Here is a 13,624-nt window from a genome sequence, read left to right on the forward strand (position 1 = left end):
ACAACAGATGCCAATTATTCCAACAAAGAGCAAAAGTCTGTCAATACAAACAGAAGAAACTACAAAAGCAGCACAAACACGAAAACAAATAAACTGGGGGAAAATGGACCCTACGACAAATGTCCTCAGAGGTGGAGCTTTGAGAGCGCCCACCGCCTCACAACCACAGCACGAATGAAAGACCCCCAAGTGAAGCTGACAATAGAAAGCATCAGTCTCCCCTGCTTAACACCCTCCTCCCTCCTACCCCAGCCCCCTTCCCCCCTTGCCTCTCAAACCCCCCCTTCTGCCATTACCCCTCCTACTTCTCCCTCCTTTCCTCCCGCTCCCAACCGCGCCAGACCCTCTCATCCCCTCCTCCCGACCCCCGCTTTTTTGTGTTGAGAAACAAAGACAGCAAGCTCAGACATCCCCAACTCAGAGGCTGCAATATTGATCACGGGGATGCTTAATCACACGCTGCACGGGTACGAGTGGGGGGCTTGCAACGCACCCTAAGCTTGCCAGTGCACCCCAAGCTACCCATTGTGACTGTGGGAACTGGGGCTGCTCTGCATTACTGCCACCATGACTCTGCCTGCATGACTTTCCTAGATGGATTATGCAGCTTTTTGCAAGCTCGTGGCTGGGTAAACTTAGTGAGGAATTAATTTAATGTTGGTTTGATTGACTGTTTTTTGTTCATAAGGAGAAAACAAGTTAACTATTTTACTGATGCACATCCAAAATATATGTTAAAACAATAGCAGAGTAAGTTATTTTCACAAACCAAGAACAATCACCATTTTCACAAGGCTTACGGTTGTCATCTGCAGAAGTCTACCAAATATGTAGGCTAATAATTATAATACAATACAGTTCATCCAGGAAAAAACATTCACTAGTTTACCCTAAAAATCGGTTAGCACTCCTCATTTTTCTCTAATTCACGGTATAGTAAATATGGGTAAACTTAATGAGGTAAATAGTGAATGCTGGAAGGCATTACTTCACTTCGACTATAAAACATCAATAAGGTGGCTGCAGATAAGATTGCATGGTTTATAGATTACAGTGATATTCAAAATAACAGGAAGGTGCATACCTAACAACATCCTCTAATGAAATCTTCGAAAAAAACGTGCACCAACACTGTCCACAGTGATCCACAGAACGATCACAACAACAATCAGCTGTTTCGTGACGTCATTGAAATTCGTACCGCGTCCGTGGCTGTTTATTTTTATTTTTTTTCACATTTCAAGCAAATTTATGATTCTATTAATGACTGGCAAACCATTTCAGTTGGATATGGAGTGAATGAAAAGAAATTTTAAAATATCTCAAACTCGATTTTCTTCCATGTACGATTTATACCCGTATTACATAATTATATTTTCAAATATATTGTCCTTAATAATCACATGGTATACAAATGCAACAATTACCTTTCGAAACACGTTGCATTTTGATAATAACAGCAACTTTGCTGCGTCATCAAGGTAAATGTACCTGGTGTTTGATTACGCAACCTTCCCGGGCTATTTAAATTCTACGATCCTTATGACGTCGAAACACTTATTTTGAGTTACTCTCCAGTATAAATATAAATTCATTTGTTTTCGTAACTGCATGAGTGATTTCTATAAATTTATCAAGGATAAAAAAGTAGGAATACACTGGCGTCACTGAAATACATTACTCATTCCAGTGCAATTTATGCTGACGGTTTATTTGGTGATGTAAATTACCAGTCATGTGTTGGCTTTCATTCTTTAATTTATATATCAGCAACATCTAACCAATGATCTGGGCTGGGCTGTGAAATTTTTGATTGATATAAAATGCCGTAGCAGACGATACTAAACAGAAAGTAGACCATTCTTAGATGACCTACTGTTATGTTTGTTTTCTGTATTCTTGGGTTAAATTTGACTGTGCTGAATCAAATTAGGTCAAGGTTGCTTTGTTTAAAACTTTTGAATCATTGCCCAAGGAGTTCAGAAAGTAGCTTGAAAGTGACAGAACATTAACTTAAAAATATATACTGCAGTCTTACTTTTTTTTTTTTTTTTTTAAATTCTAGTTAATATAGTTTTATTTTGACTGGGAAGCACCTGTCACATTCAAGTTGATAAAATGGTCTTCCTGAAGGACCTTAACCCTTATGCCATGAGAGATGTTCCCTAAACTGCGGAATATCGTCTGGTAATGGTGGCTGATAATAAAAAAGGAAGTCATCGTACTGACGGGATTAAAGCCACTATTTCGGCACATGACTTGCTGGTTTGACTAGGCATTGAGAAGGAGGGAGAGGAAGAGGGAGGGCGGGACGGATGATGGAGAGGGAGGTGAGGAAGGACGAGAAAGATGGAAGGGAGCGAAGGAAGGGAGGGCGAGAAGGATGGTGGGGAGGGAGGGAGAGGGATTGGAGGGAGGGAAGGAGGAAGAAAGGGGACGAAAAGAGAGGGAAGAAAGAAAAGGAAGAGGGAGGGAGAAAAGAAGGAAAGGTGAAATGGATGGAGAGGGAAAAAGGAGGGGAAGAAATGGATGGGAAGGGAGGAACTGAAGGAGGTCAGAAGGATAAAGTGGGAGGGATAGAGAGAGAGAAAAGGGTGTGAAGGAAGGAAGGAAGATAGAAAGAAAGAAAGAAAGAAAGGAAGGAAGGAGGGAAGAAGAGAAGGTGAGAGAGGAGCGGGAGTGTGATCTGAAAGAGGAGAGAAGCAGAAGGAGAGAGAGAGAGAGGACGCATCTGAGAGAGTTAGAGAAGGAAAGAAAGATGGAGATAACGAGAGGGAAAAGTAGGGTGGGGAGAAGAGGGAGGAAGAAAAGATAAAAGAAACAAGGGTAAACGAAAAAGGATAGTGGATAGGAAATGGGAAGAAGGAATGAGGAGAAAAGACGGAAGGGAAGGGAAGGATCGGGGAAAGGATGGGAATGATGAGAAAGATTGTAAAGAAATTAGGAGAGGGCTGAGGATGGGGGATAGAGGGATGAGGGCTGGGGGTTGAGGATAGAGAGGGATAAGGGATGTGGATAGGGCTAGAGGGCTACAAAAGAGGGCTGACGAGAGGGTCGAGGCCAGAGAGAGGAGATACAGCTGTGGATAGGGTTAGAAGCCTATCAAAGAGAGCTATGGATAGGGCTACACTGATATAAAAGAGAGCTACGGACAGGGCTAAAGAGCTATACAAGAGCCGTGGATAGGACTAGAGGGATTTGAAAGAGCTGTGGATAGGGCTAGAGGGCTATAAAAGAGCTGTGGATAGGGTTAGAGGGCTATAAGAGAGCTGTGAATAAGACTAGAGGGCTATAAAAGAGCCGTGGATAGGGCTAGAAGGCTATAAAAGAGCCGTGGATAGGGCTAGAGGGCTATGAGAGCGCTGTGGATAGGGCTAGAGGGCTATGAGAGCGCTGTGGATAGGGCTAGAGGCTTTAAGAGAACTGTGAATAAGACTAGAGGGCTATAAGAGAGCTGTGGATAGGACTAGAGGGCTATTAGAGAGCTGTGGATAGGACTAGAGGGCTATAAGAGAGCTGTGGATAGGACTAGAGGGCTATAAGAGAGCTGTGGATAGGACTAAAGGGCTTTGAAAGAGCTGTGGATAGGATGGGAGGGCTATAAGAGGGCTGTGGATAGGACTAGAGGGCTTTGAAAGAGCTGTGGATAGGACTAGAGGGCTATAAGAGAGCTGTGGATAGGGCTGAATGGCTATGAAAGAGCTGTGGATAGGGCTAGAGGGCTATAAAAGAGCTGTGGATAGGGCTAGAGGGCTATGAAAGAGCTGTGGATAGGACTAGAGGGCTATAAAAGTTTTAGACAAGGCTAGAAGACTATTAAAGAGAACTTAAAAGAGGGCAATGGCTAGAGTAGAGGGCTATAAAAAACAGCTATTGATAGAACTAGAATGCTATTAAAAAGCTATAGGGAGGGCTATGAAAGAAGGCTGTGGATAGGGCTAGAAGACTATTAAAAAGAGATAAAACAGAGCTACGGATAGAGCAACAGGGATGGGGAATGGATATGACTTGGGGGCTAAAAAGAGGGCTGTAGAGGGGTGCGGGGAGGGATGGGTGAGGCGGGGAGAGAGCTGGGGTAGGGTGGGAGTGAAGGGGAGAGAGGAGAGGGGTGAGCGAGGGGCGGGGAGGGAGAGGGGTGGATGATGGGGGAGAAAGGAGGGGAGGAGTGGATGAAGGGGGAGAAAGGAAGGGAAGAGTTGAGTGAGAGGGGTAGAGAAGGGCCTGTGCTGACCCTGCTAGCCTGAGGTATTTCCTGACCAGCCACCCTTGTCACCAGTCCGTTACCTCAGCCTCACTCACTCTAAACAACCTCATTCTACCTCACTCTGCCTCGGTTATCCTTGTCATTACTCAAAATCATTCTACGTTACTCTACACCAGCTGTCCTTGTCACCAGTCCACTACGTCATCCTCACTCGTCTCAGAAAAAAAAAAATGGAAATGAAATAGTTACTCCCACCAAAATTGTAATCATTTTAACCTTTCACAAACTCTTCCATTTATCTTTAACCTAAAAAAAAAAAAAAAGAAAATCAACCTTAAACCTCACATCATGTGTTTTCACCCCATACTCTCAATCTCTTTATACCTCATAGGATTTGTGTGTGTGTGTGTGTGTGTGTGTGTGTGTGTGTGTGTGTGTGTGTGTGTGTGTGTGTGTGTGTGTGTGTGTGTGTGTGTGTGTGTGTGTGTTTTCTCGCCCATATTCTCACTACCTCATCCATTTCAGCACCTCAGCATTTCAGTCAACCTCCCATTTCCCTTCAACCACACAATGCTAAGTTACGTCTTCTGTCTCAACCTCAACGTCCATTTTAATCAACTCTCACTCACACTCAGTTCATTACGCCAAAAAATCAACTTTTCGTTTTACCTTGACCTCCACACTCTCTCTCTCTCTCTCTCTCTCTCTCTCAGCTTCTCAAGTCTTTCAATCAAATTTTCAAAGTACTTTTTTACCTCCCGGTCTCTGTCTTATCACTGTGTAGCTGTCTATCTATCTATCTATCCATCTATCTATCTAACTATCTATCTATCTGTCTGTCTATCTGTCTGTCTGTCCATCTCTCTATCATATCCTCTATCGCTGTCAAAGTAATAAACTAATAATCATATCTCTCTCTCTCTCTCTCTCTCTCTCTCTGTTAGCTTCTCAAGTCTTTCCATCAAATTCTCAAAGTTTTTTTTTGTCTCAGTCTCTGTCTTATCAGTGTGTATTTGTCTCTGTCTGTCTATCTATCTATCTATCTATCTGTCTCCGTCTGTCTGTCCATCTATCTACCACATCCTCTATCGCTGTCAAAGTAATAATCATAACTTTCTCTCTGTCTGTCTGTCTCAATAACTTCGTCCTTGCTATTATCAATTATTTTATTCAGCTGAAGACTGCTGCAGAAGGACGCCTTTGCGTGGTGGGACCTTACATAGCCGTCCGGTGTATCCATCCGGATACATCAACTAACAACAACAACAACTTAATTAGGAGTGAAATCTCTTCGTTAGAAGTAACTTTAAAAAAAAATCTTGCGGAATATTTTAAATTTTATTCTTGCTTTCTCCATATTATCCTACGCAGGTGCGGATAGCCCATTAGTAGCGTAAGGGTTGATGAAGGCTGTATCTAACCCCGTCACTTCTAAAAGTCTCCTCAGTGTGGAAAATAATGATCTATCGCAACATAAACTACAAGAAAGTCACACAACTTTTTTTTTTTTAATCACCCTTTCCAAACCTATCCATCACTCTCCTAGGCTCATTCTACCCTCCACCTAATCTCTCTCCCGCCCTCTAGCGCTAATATACATGTAAAAAAGGTAAACAAAAAACAAAAGAGGAGAGTCATCCGTGTGCTCTATTTCTCCAATTACGGGATGTGCTCAAGTAACGGCATTATTTTTTTATTTTTATTATTTTTTAACTGGGAAAACTGGTGCGGCGACGATCATGCAAGTCAAATAGACGATTTCAGCAGATTACAATTTAAACTTTGCCCCGGTGTGAAATTAACTTTATGTCGAACTTATAAAGTAATTTACTTTTTTACGATGTGTTCACGTGTTCTAATATTAAGCAGAATTATTGTGTGCGAGTTTCATCCATCTGGCCAACCTCTACGGCTACGCAGACTTTTCACACAGCCTTTCTATATGTTAAAGTTCAAATAAACTTCCTTTAATTGCTAAACACTTAACTGGACATGTAAAGCTGCAAACTCTGCTTAACTACGAAATCTCCAACTGACCGAACGGGAATAATAATAACCTCCCTGGGCTGCGAACTATCCATCTGCTCAACTCCCAAACAAACCGTATTTTTTCTCCACCTTCCTGATCAACAGCAAGAGGAAGTCTGGTCGGCGGCAAAAAAATACGGCGCGCAACAGAATTTCACCGGTGTCAACGTTATCTGGCGGCAAAAAACGACGTGGGCAGGGCAGAGTAGCCATCTGGTCAAATCCGACATTTTGGTTTGAGCCGCTTCTAATCTAACGAGGCCTGTGCTGTTCGAGTAGGCATCCGTAAAAAGCTAGGCGCTAAAGTAGGCTATTTCGAGATCACCAATAGCCTAATTCCGCTTCAAAAGTTCAAAATGTCCGCGGGAAATCGTTGGCGAGCTCACCGGACTTAATACCAAGATGGCGGAGTTGGCCCCAGATCGTATATAAGGGGGGACGGGGAGGAGAGCGGGTCCAGGGGCAGGTAAGCTGTTTCAAGAGTATATTACAGGCCGGTACTAATAAAGAACCGTGTGGCAATGGTTGGACTCTGACCGCGAGGCCCCGACCCGCACCGCGTTCGGTTTCGGCCGCTTCCCGTCCTGCCCCAATCTCCGGCCGACTAGGCGTTGATTTGGGTCGGCCTTTCTCTCACCTCCCCGATTTATGTGTTGAATTGGTCGGCTTTGCATTATATACCGACTACAATATGTTATTTTCGACTCATGCCGACTTAAAGTGTCACTATGGTCGGTATTATCTCCTACCGATTTTTAATGTGTTGCTTTGGTCAGTTTTATCGTGTCGCTCTCGTCGGGTTTATCTTCCTGCTGATATGGATGTGTTGTTTTGATCGGGTTTACCTCCTACCGACTTTGTTTTGGTCAGTTTCATCTTTCCGACTTAAATGTGTTGTTCTGGTTGGGTCTGTGTCTTGACCGGAAACTATATCTTATTTTTTTTTTCTCACTCCTTAGCGACTGTCATCCCTTCTACTATGATGACAATTTAATATTCTGTAAACGATTTTACTAAGCTTCGAGGAGACTTTTTGATGAATGATGGCGCCCACCATCCACTCACTCGATGTCGTGCTGCCTTCAATAGACTAAAATGAGTGACAAGCTTTTTTTTTCTTTCTTTCTTTTTTTTATAACCCAGGAAATATTTTACTACGTTGGATAATAACCATATACCCAACACCTGGTAGTCTAGTGGGTTAAAAGTGTTCTGATCGGATGTGACCTTTATGGGTTTCAATCCAAGGGTTTGCTGGGGTTTACTGTTTACGTGACTGTTTAGTTTACTCGTGCTATCTTCACACGATTTTATTCAGCAGGTTTTGAGAACTTGGGAGTGGAGGAAGTTAGATACAGCTTCCAACATTCCCTTTATTCCGAGGGGGCCCTAATGCGGTTAATATAGTCGTCTAGTGTTAGCAAGAAAAGAAAAAAAAACTCTTACAGCCAGGGATCGAACTCGAGTCTTTAGGCATACCGGCATCCCCGACGACCTATCGAATTTCATTACTGTTAACGCCACATTATTTTATTCAGCTTAAGAATGGCTTGTTTAACAGGGGAATATTCATCCAGCTTTCCCTAACCCATTCACAAACGAAGGATCTCTCTTACACTTAACAGAATCGTATGATGTAAGTAAGGGCAAGCTAGAAACAGACGATATCGTACTGAATGAGAGTTTATGCAGTTATTCCCGACTAATTCAATGATACCTTACCTGACCATTCCGACCAACCAAGCATTATTTCGGACTTCTTTCCTTCACCGACTTTTTATTAATTTTCCCGATCAAGTCTTTATTCGCCTTCCAACTTCTTTTTCCGATCAGCCACATTAAATTTCAAGCTCTATTACACTCATGTCCACTGCAACTTTGATAATTTTCTTGTACCTACAGCCAGACGACCTCAGTTACCTGCATGAAACCCCCCGTCTCTGAGTGGTACAGCCCATCTCAACGTATCTCATTCAAGCTCACCAACGTCATAGTGTATTTTGGAGACCGTCACACGATTTTATTCAGCCGCAGGAAAAGCTTCAAGTCTCACCCGGTTATTCATCTTCCCGACTTCCTTTCCCGACCAACTCTATTCATCTTCCCGACTTACTTCCCGACCAACTCTATTCATCTTCCCGACTTCCTTTCCCGAGCAAGTCTTCATTCATCTTTCCAACTTCTTTATTTTATCCTCCACAATTCCCAATCGACTCTTTACTCAACTTCCCGACTGCCTTCGTCTATCATCTCTTTGCTGTATTCATCTTCTCGACCTGCATTTCCGACCAATGCAATTGATCTCCCGACTTTCTTTCCCGACCAACTAACTGTGTTTGTTCGGGTGAGTCTACTGCCTCCCTTCCCTCCTCTATCCGACCTCCCCTACCCAACCTTCCTTCCTTCCCCTCCCTTCCTTCCTGGCTGAGCCGGTATTTTGGAAAGCCGGCTCTGGAAGAATAGCCACAAAGCCCGTCGGTACGGCTTTGGGAGGTCGTCATGGTCACCGTCATTATCACCACCATCATCATCTTACTCGTCATCATCGTTTTAAGTCATTTTCGTTTTTATAGTCGTCGTCACCTTCGTCGTTTTTCTCTTTCGTTAATTTAGACTACTGTACATTTATATTTGTTATTTTTATATTTTTATCTTTGTTGTCATTTTCATTATCGTTTATATACAGTAGTTCGTCATTTTCGTTATCGTTTTTCTGTTCGTCGTCATTATCGAATTCATATGCGTCGTAATTTTCGTCGTTATTAGTGACTTCATCTTCGCCCTCATTAGCATCTTTGGCATCATCATCGCTGTCACTGCCAATTTCATTTCTTTAGCAGTGTCATCACGATCATCAATCATTATTATTGCAAATATTATTTTCGAAAGTCACTTAGTATAATCCCGTCACTATCATTTGCTAGCCATCATCATCATCATCATCATCATCATTATTCGGACATCTCTTCCCATCTGCGGATGTTATAAATAAATATCGTTCAGTTATCATCATCACCATTCGGATCTTATTTCCCATCTAAGGATGTTATCAATCAATACAGTTTACAGTCACTCTCTACAGTCATCATCATCCACCCAGTCATAACTGAGAGAATCACCACTTTCATTTTTAACTGCCTGATTTTTACGTATTAATTTCACAGGTTTATATTCAGTCAGCCTGGATAAAGGAAATGGCTGCCTCTGAATTTCGATAGTGTTATTCGCTTTGATGGCTTTAAATGATGCAGGCAAGGGGAGATGGAACAGGGAGAGAAAGAGAGAGAGAGAGAGGACACAGGGAAGTAGAAACGGAATGGGAGGAAGGATGGGGAAGAGAAAAGGAGAGGGAGAGACAGACTACGGCAAAGGATGGGAGGGGGATGGGAAATGGTAGAAGTGAAAAGGAAGGGAGGAAATGAGAATGAAAAAAAAAATGAAAAGGGAGATGTAAAAATAGTAAACAAAGAGGGAGGAAAGGGTGGCGACACAAAAAAATGAGAGAGAGAGAGAGAGAGAGAGAGAGAGAGAGAGAGAGAGAGAGAGAGAGAGAGAGAGTGGTGGTGTAAATCAGAGAAAGAGAAAGGAGAGCAAAAGAACGAACCAGAAAGAGAGAAAAGAGAGGGAGAGATGAGGGGGGAGTGGGGAGGAGGGGGAAAAGCGACACCAACTCCCGTGTGAGCAAGCGTCTCTCTCCACACCTCCCCATCCCTCCTCCGCCCCTTCAACCATGCTCCAGAATCCCTCCCTCCCCCCTTCCCCACCCCCCTTCCTTTGTTATGGACGTGTGGGGCGCCTCGGGGTAAACACGTCACTCTAGGACCTTGTGCCAGTCTTCAATTTACCGCCATCTATTGACCGAAAGACACACTACCTCCCTAACTATTTACGGTACTTAGTATTGCTTCAGAATTTCATCCTATAAAATGGCTGGGAAAATATAATCTACTTTCAAACTTATTACTCCAGGAACTTGCTCTAGTCTTCAATCTTCAATTTACCACCATCCATGGACACAGAGATACAGTATCTCCCTATTTACGGTTCTTAGTCTCTCTCTCTCTCTCTCTCTTGCTACAAAATATATGGGAAAATTGGATCTACAGTTTCTCACAGGACTTTGTACCAGGCTTTAGTTTACTGCCATCTACTGACCAAGAAACACAAAACCTCACTATATAGTCATCTTTCTTGGTATCATTCTTTCTTTCTCCCACCCCAAGCCTGTCATCTGTATGGGAAAAATTCCTGTAAACTACAAAAAGAAATTTGACCTCCTCTCCCAGTCTTCAATTTACCACCATCTATTGTCCGTGAAACACACTGTACCTCAATATCTATTTACATTTCTTAATATAGCTATTTCTTTCTTTCACTCCCAGTTTGTAAAATATATGAGTTTTAAAACTGAGGAAATTTGATCTTTTCTAGGACCTTGAGCCAGTTTTTCAATTTGACGCCATCTATTGACGAAAGGACGCACTACCATCCTACATATTTCCGTCTCTCACTACAGTTTTATATATACATTTTTTTCTCCCTCAGTCTCTCCCACTCCCACCGTGTAAATTATATGGGGAAATCTGATCTACTCGTTGCAAACACGTCACCCTAGGACCCTGGGCAGTTCTTTCCTTTACTGCCTTCTGTTATCGCATGATACACTAACTAGTTGCGTGTCTTAGTAGAGTGAGTCTTTTCCTCAGTCACTCCTTACTTGCCCTTACAATATGGGGAAATCTAATAGCACTATCACCCCTCCACACACACACACACACACACACACACACACACATTACGAGCTGAAAAAATGCACATAACTGCTGTCCAGGTATACGTATCAGTCTTTTCCGAAGAGGCGTGGATGAAATAAGAAACTTAACTTTTTCCTTAATTTTTACGGGAGGTTTCGAGATATTTATGCAGTTGCCCCGCCAGTTACGTTTTACTCAGTCAATCATTCGAGACAATTATGGGTACATTTATAAGTAGAAAAATTGGTATCAAAATGAGTAGGCTAAACATGATAGGGAAATATATGACGTGAAGAAAAGCATAACGGAATACGGAGATAAACAGGAATACTAAGATTTTTTTTTTTTTTTCCCACTTCTCCATGTCCCTGTTCCCACTAAGATGAAGTGAATAATAAAACGACACAACAGACAATACCGGTAAAGACCTGGATGAAGACAGTCAAAATGCATATACGTAATAAATGCTGCAAATACTTGACCAGACAATGCCCAACGGACACCAAAATTATAAAATAATTAAATATGGTTATACATGGTAAATGCAAGATAAATTTATGCATACAACTAAAGATTATGCATAAAACTAAAGAGGTATATCACCTGCTTAAGAGGAAATTGTATTTAGATAAACGAATTGAGAGGAATAACTAGCACACTAATTAGAAAAGTGAGTAAAAGAAGCAAATTAAGAAATATGTGACAAAATAAATAATTGAAATAAACCAGTTAGTCAAGAAGTAAAGAATAATTAAGAAAAATACACAAATAAGTCTGGTAAATAGACGTAATCGTGACGTAGGGTGGTGACGTCATAGACTGCCCACTTTCTGACGCAATGGTGATGATAATGGTGGAGGCCTCAAAGGACATGAAGCTAGATTTACATCCTTCTTTTATCTGTAGCACCAAAAATGCCTTCTTTCAGGAAGCATTCGTTGTTGGGGAAAAAAAAAAATTCTTCAGTCATCCATGTAGTATTCAAGGCAGGATATAATTTCGAGTTCTGTCGTTAAACTCCTTTCGACTAGTATTACTGCAGGCTATCTGCTTCGCTATCTTGTTCTTAAGCTTGCAGAACTCTCGCGTAAGTCGTCCTTTTGATAAGGAAACAGGACTACCTAGAAAAGATCGTGGGGACTGTGTGGACTATGAACATACGGAATTCTTTAATACTGTCGGTAGTGCTAAAATGCTTTTGTCTGTGGATCATTTGTATGGTTAAAGCCTTCAGTAAGAAGTCTTGTTTCATTTGATTCTGCTACCTCTCGATGATTTTAATCAACATATGAAAGACCTCTTGTACTGAAGAAGTTAATGATGGCTATACATCCAGACTGGAAAGCATCTGCCAAGATGAATAAACTGGTCTCGAGATATCAAGAAGTTCATAGAAAGTACATTGTCGTAGTGAAGGGGTTACTACGCATATATCCGTTGGATATACTGTGTTTGCAAAGCTATTAGTTCATATATAAAACATCTATCTATCTATCTATCTATTGCCAGACGCCTCAATCCCGTTTGGGGTGGCCACAAACAAATCTCCTCCAAGTCGCCCTGTCCCCCGCCATTTCCCTGCCCTGCTTCCAACTCACACCCCCCTCTCTCATATACCTCTCCACCCCATCCCTCCATCCCATCCTCGGCCTCCCCCTCCCTCTTCCCCCCTCCACCTCACTCACATACACTCTCTTCGTCAGTCTTTCGCCCTCCATCCTCTCCACATGGCCAAACCACCTCAGTGTGTTCCTCATAACGCTTCCTATCACATCCACATCCACACCACAACGCTCCTTTACATCCTCATTCGTCATCCTGTCCCTCCACGTGACTCCACAGGCTCCTCTTAAATAACTCATTTCCACTGCTCTCACTCTTGACTTGTGTCCTTCCAACAATGTCCAAGCTTCACTTCCGTACGTTAGAGTTGGTATCACAATACTGTCATGTAGTAACTTTTTCACTTCCATGCTCACTTCCCTGTTTCTTATCACTGCTTTCAAAGAACCAGCAACCTTTCTTCCCTGCTGTACTCTTTCAAGCACTTCATCCTCCAAACCTCCATCCTTACTCATCACACTACCCAAATACTTAAACATACTCACATTTTCCAATTCCTCACCATCTAACCTCGCTGTACATTCACAAACTTCACCTCTCTCAAAGACCATCACTTTTCTCTTCCCTACATTCACCTTTAGGTTCCGTTTCTTACACACTCTCTCAAACTCATCCACCAAGCCTTGCAGCTCCCCTTCGTCTTCACTCAACAACACAGTATCATCTGCAAACAACAGTACAGGGAGTTTCCAAACACTATCCTCTCTCACCAGGGCCACTCCAACATCCACTACCCTACCTTGTACCTCTTTTATTACCCCATCCATGTACAGATTGAACAACCATGGAGACATGACACATCCTTGTTTCAAACCAACTTTCAAAGAGAAAAATTCACTTAGTTCACCATCCACACGCACTGCAGCCTTCGCACCATCGTACATACTCTTCACAGCATTCAACAACTTCCCATCTACTCCATATATTCTTAACACTTTCCACAATCCTTGTCTATCCACCCTGTCATATGCTTTCTCCAAATCCATGAAAGCTGCATACAACTTCTTTCCCTTCT

The 13,624-nt window shown here is 42.4% G+C and overlaps 1 protein-coding gene across 5 annotated transcripts in view; it reads right to left on the bottom strand.

Moving 5' to 3' along the window:
- The window catches only part of LOC145414266 (uncharacterized), a 147,585-nt gene that overhangs the window by 7,083 nt on the left and 126,878 nt on the right, over window positions 1-13,624 (bottom strand). Inside the window, exon 1 of one of the 5 annotated variants that reach the window (XR_013899836.1) lies at window positions 1,085-1,141. The exons of 3 other annotated variants lie outside the window; for them this stretch is intronic. The gene's annotated coding sequence lies outside the window, so the exon portion shown is untranslated. Of the gene's footprint in view, window positions 1-1,084; window positions 1,150-13,624 lie in introns of those variants that run through there. One more of the 5 variants, XM_080283869.1, reaches the window with a different exon arrangement.

Source organism: Coenobita brevimanus, chromosome 98 (assembly GCF_032717465.1).
Source record: "Coenobita brevimanus isolate Jiangsu-jjx chromosome 98, ASM3271746v2, whole genome shotgun sequence".
NCBI lineage: Eukaryota > Metazoa > Arthropoda > Malacostraca > Decapoda > Coenobitidae > Coenobita > Coenobita brevimanus.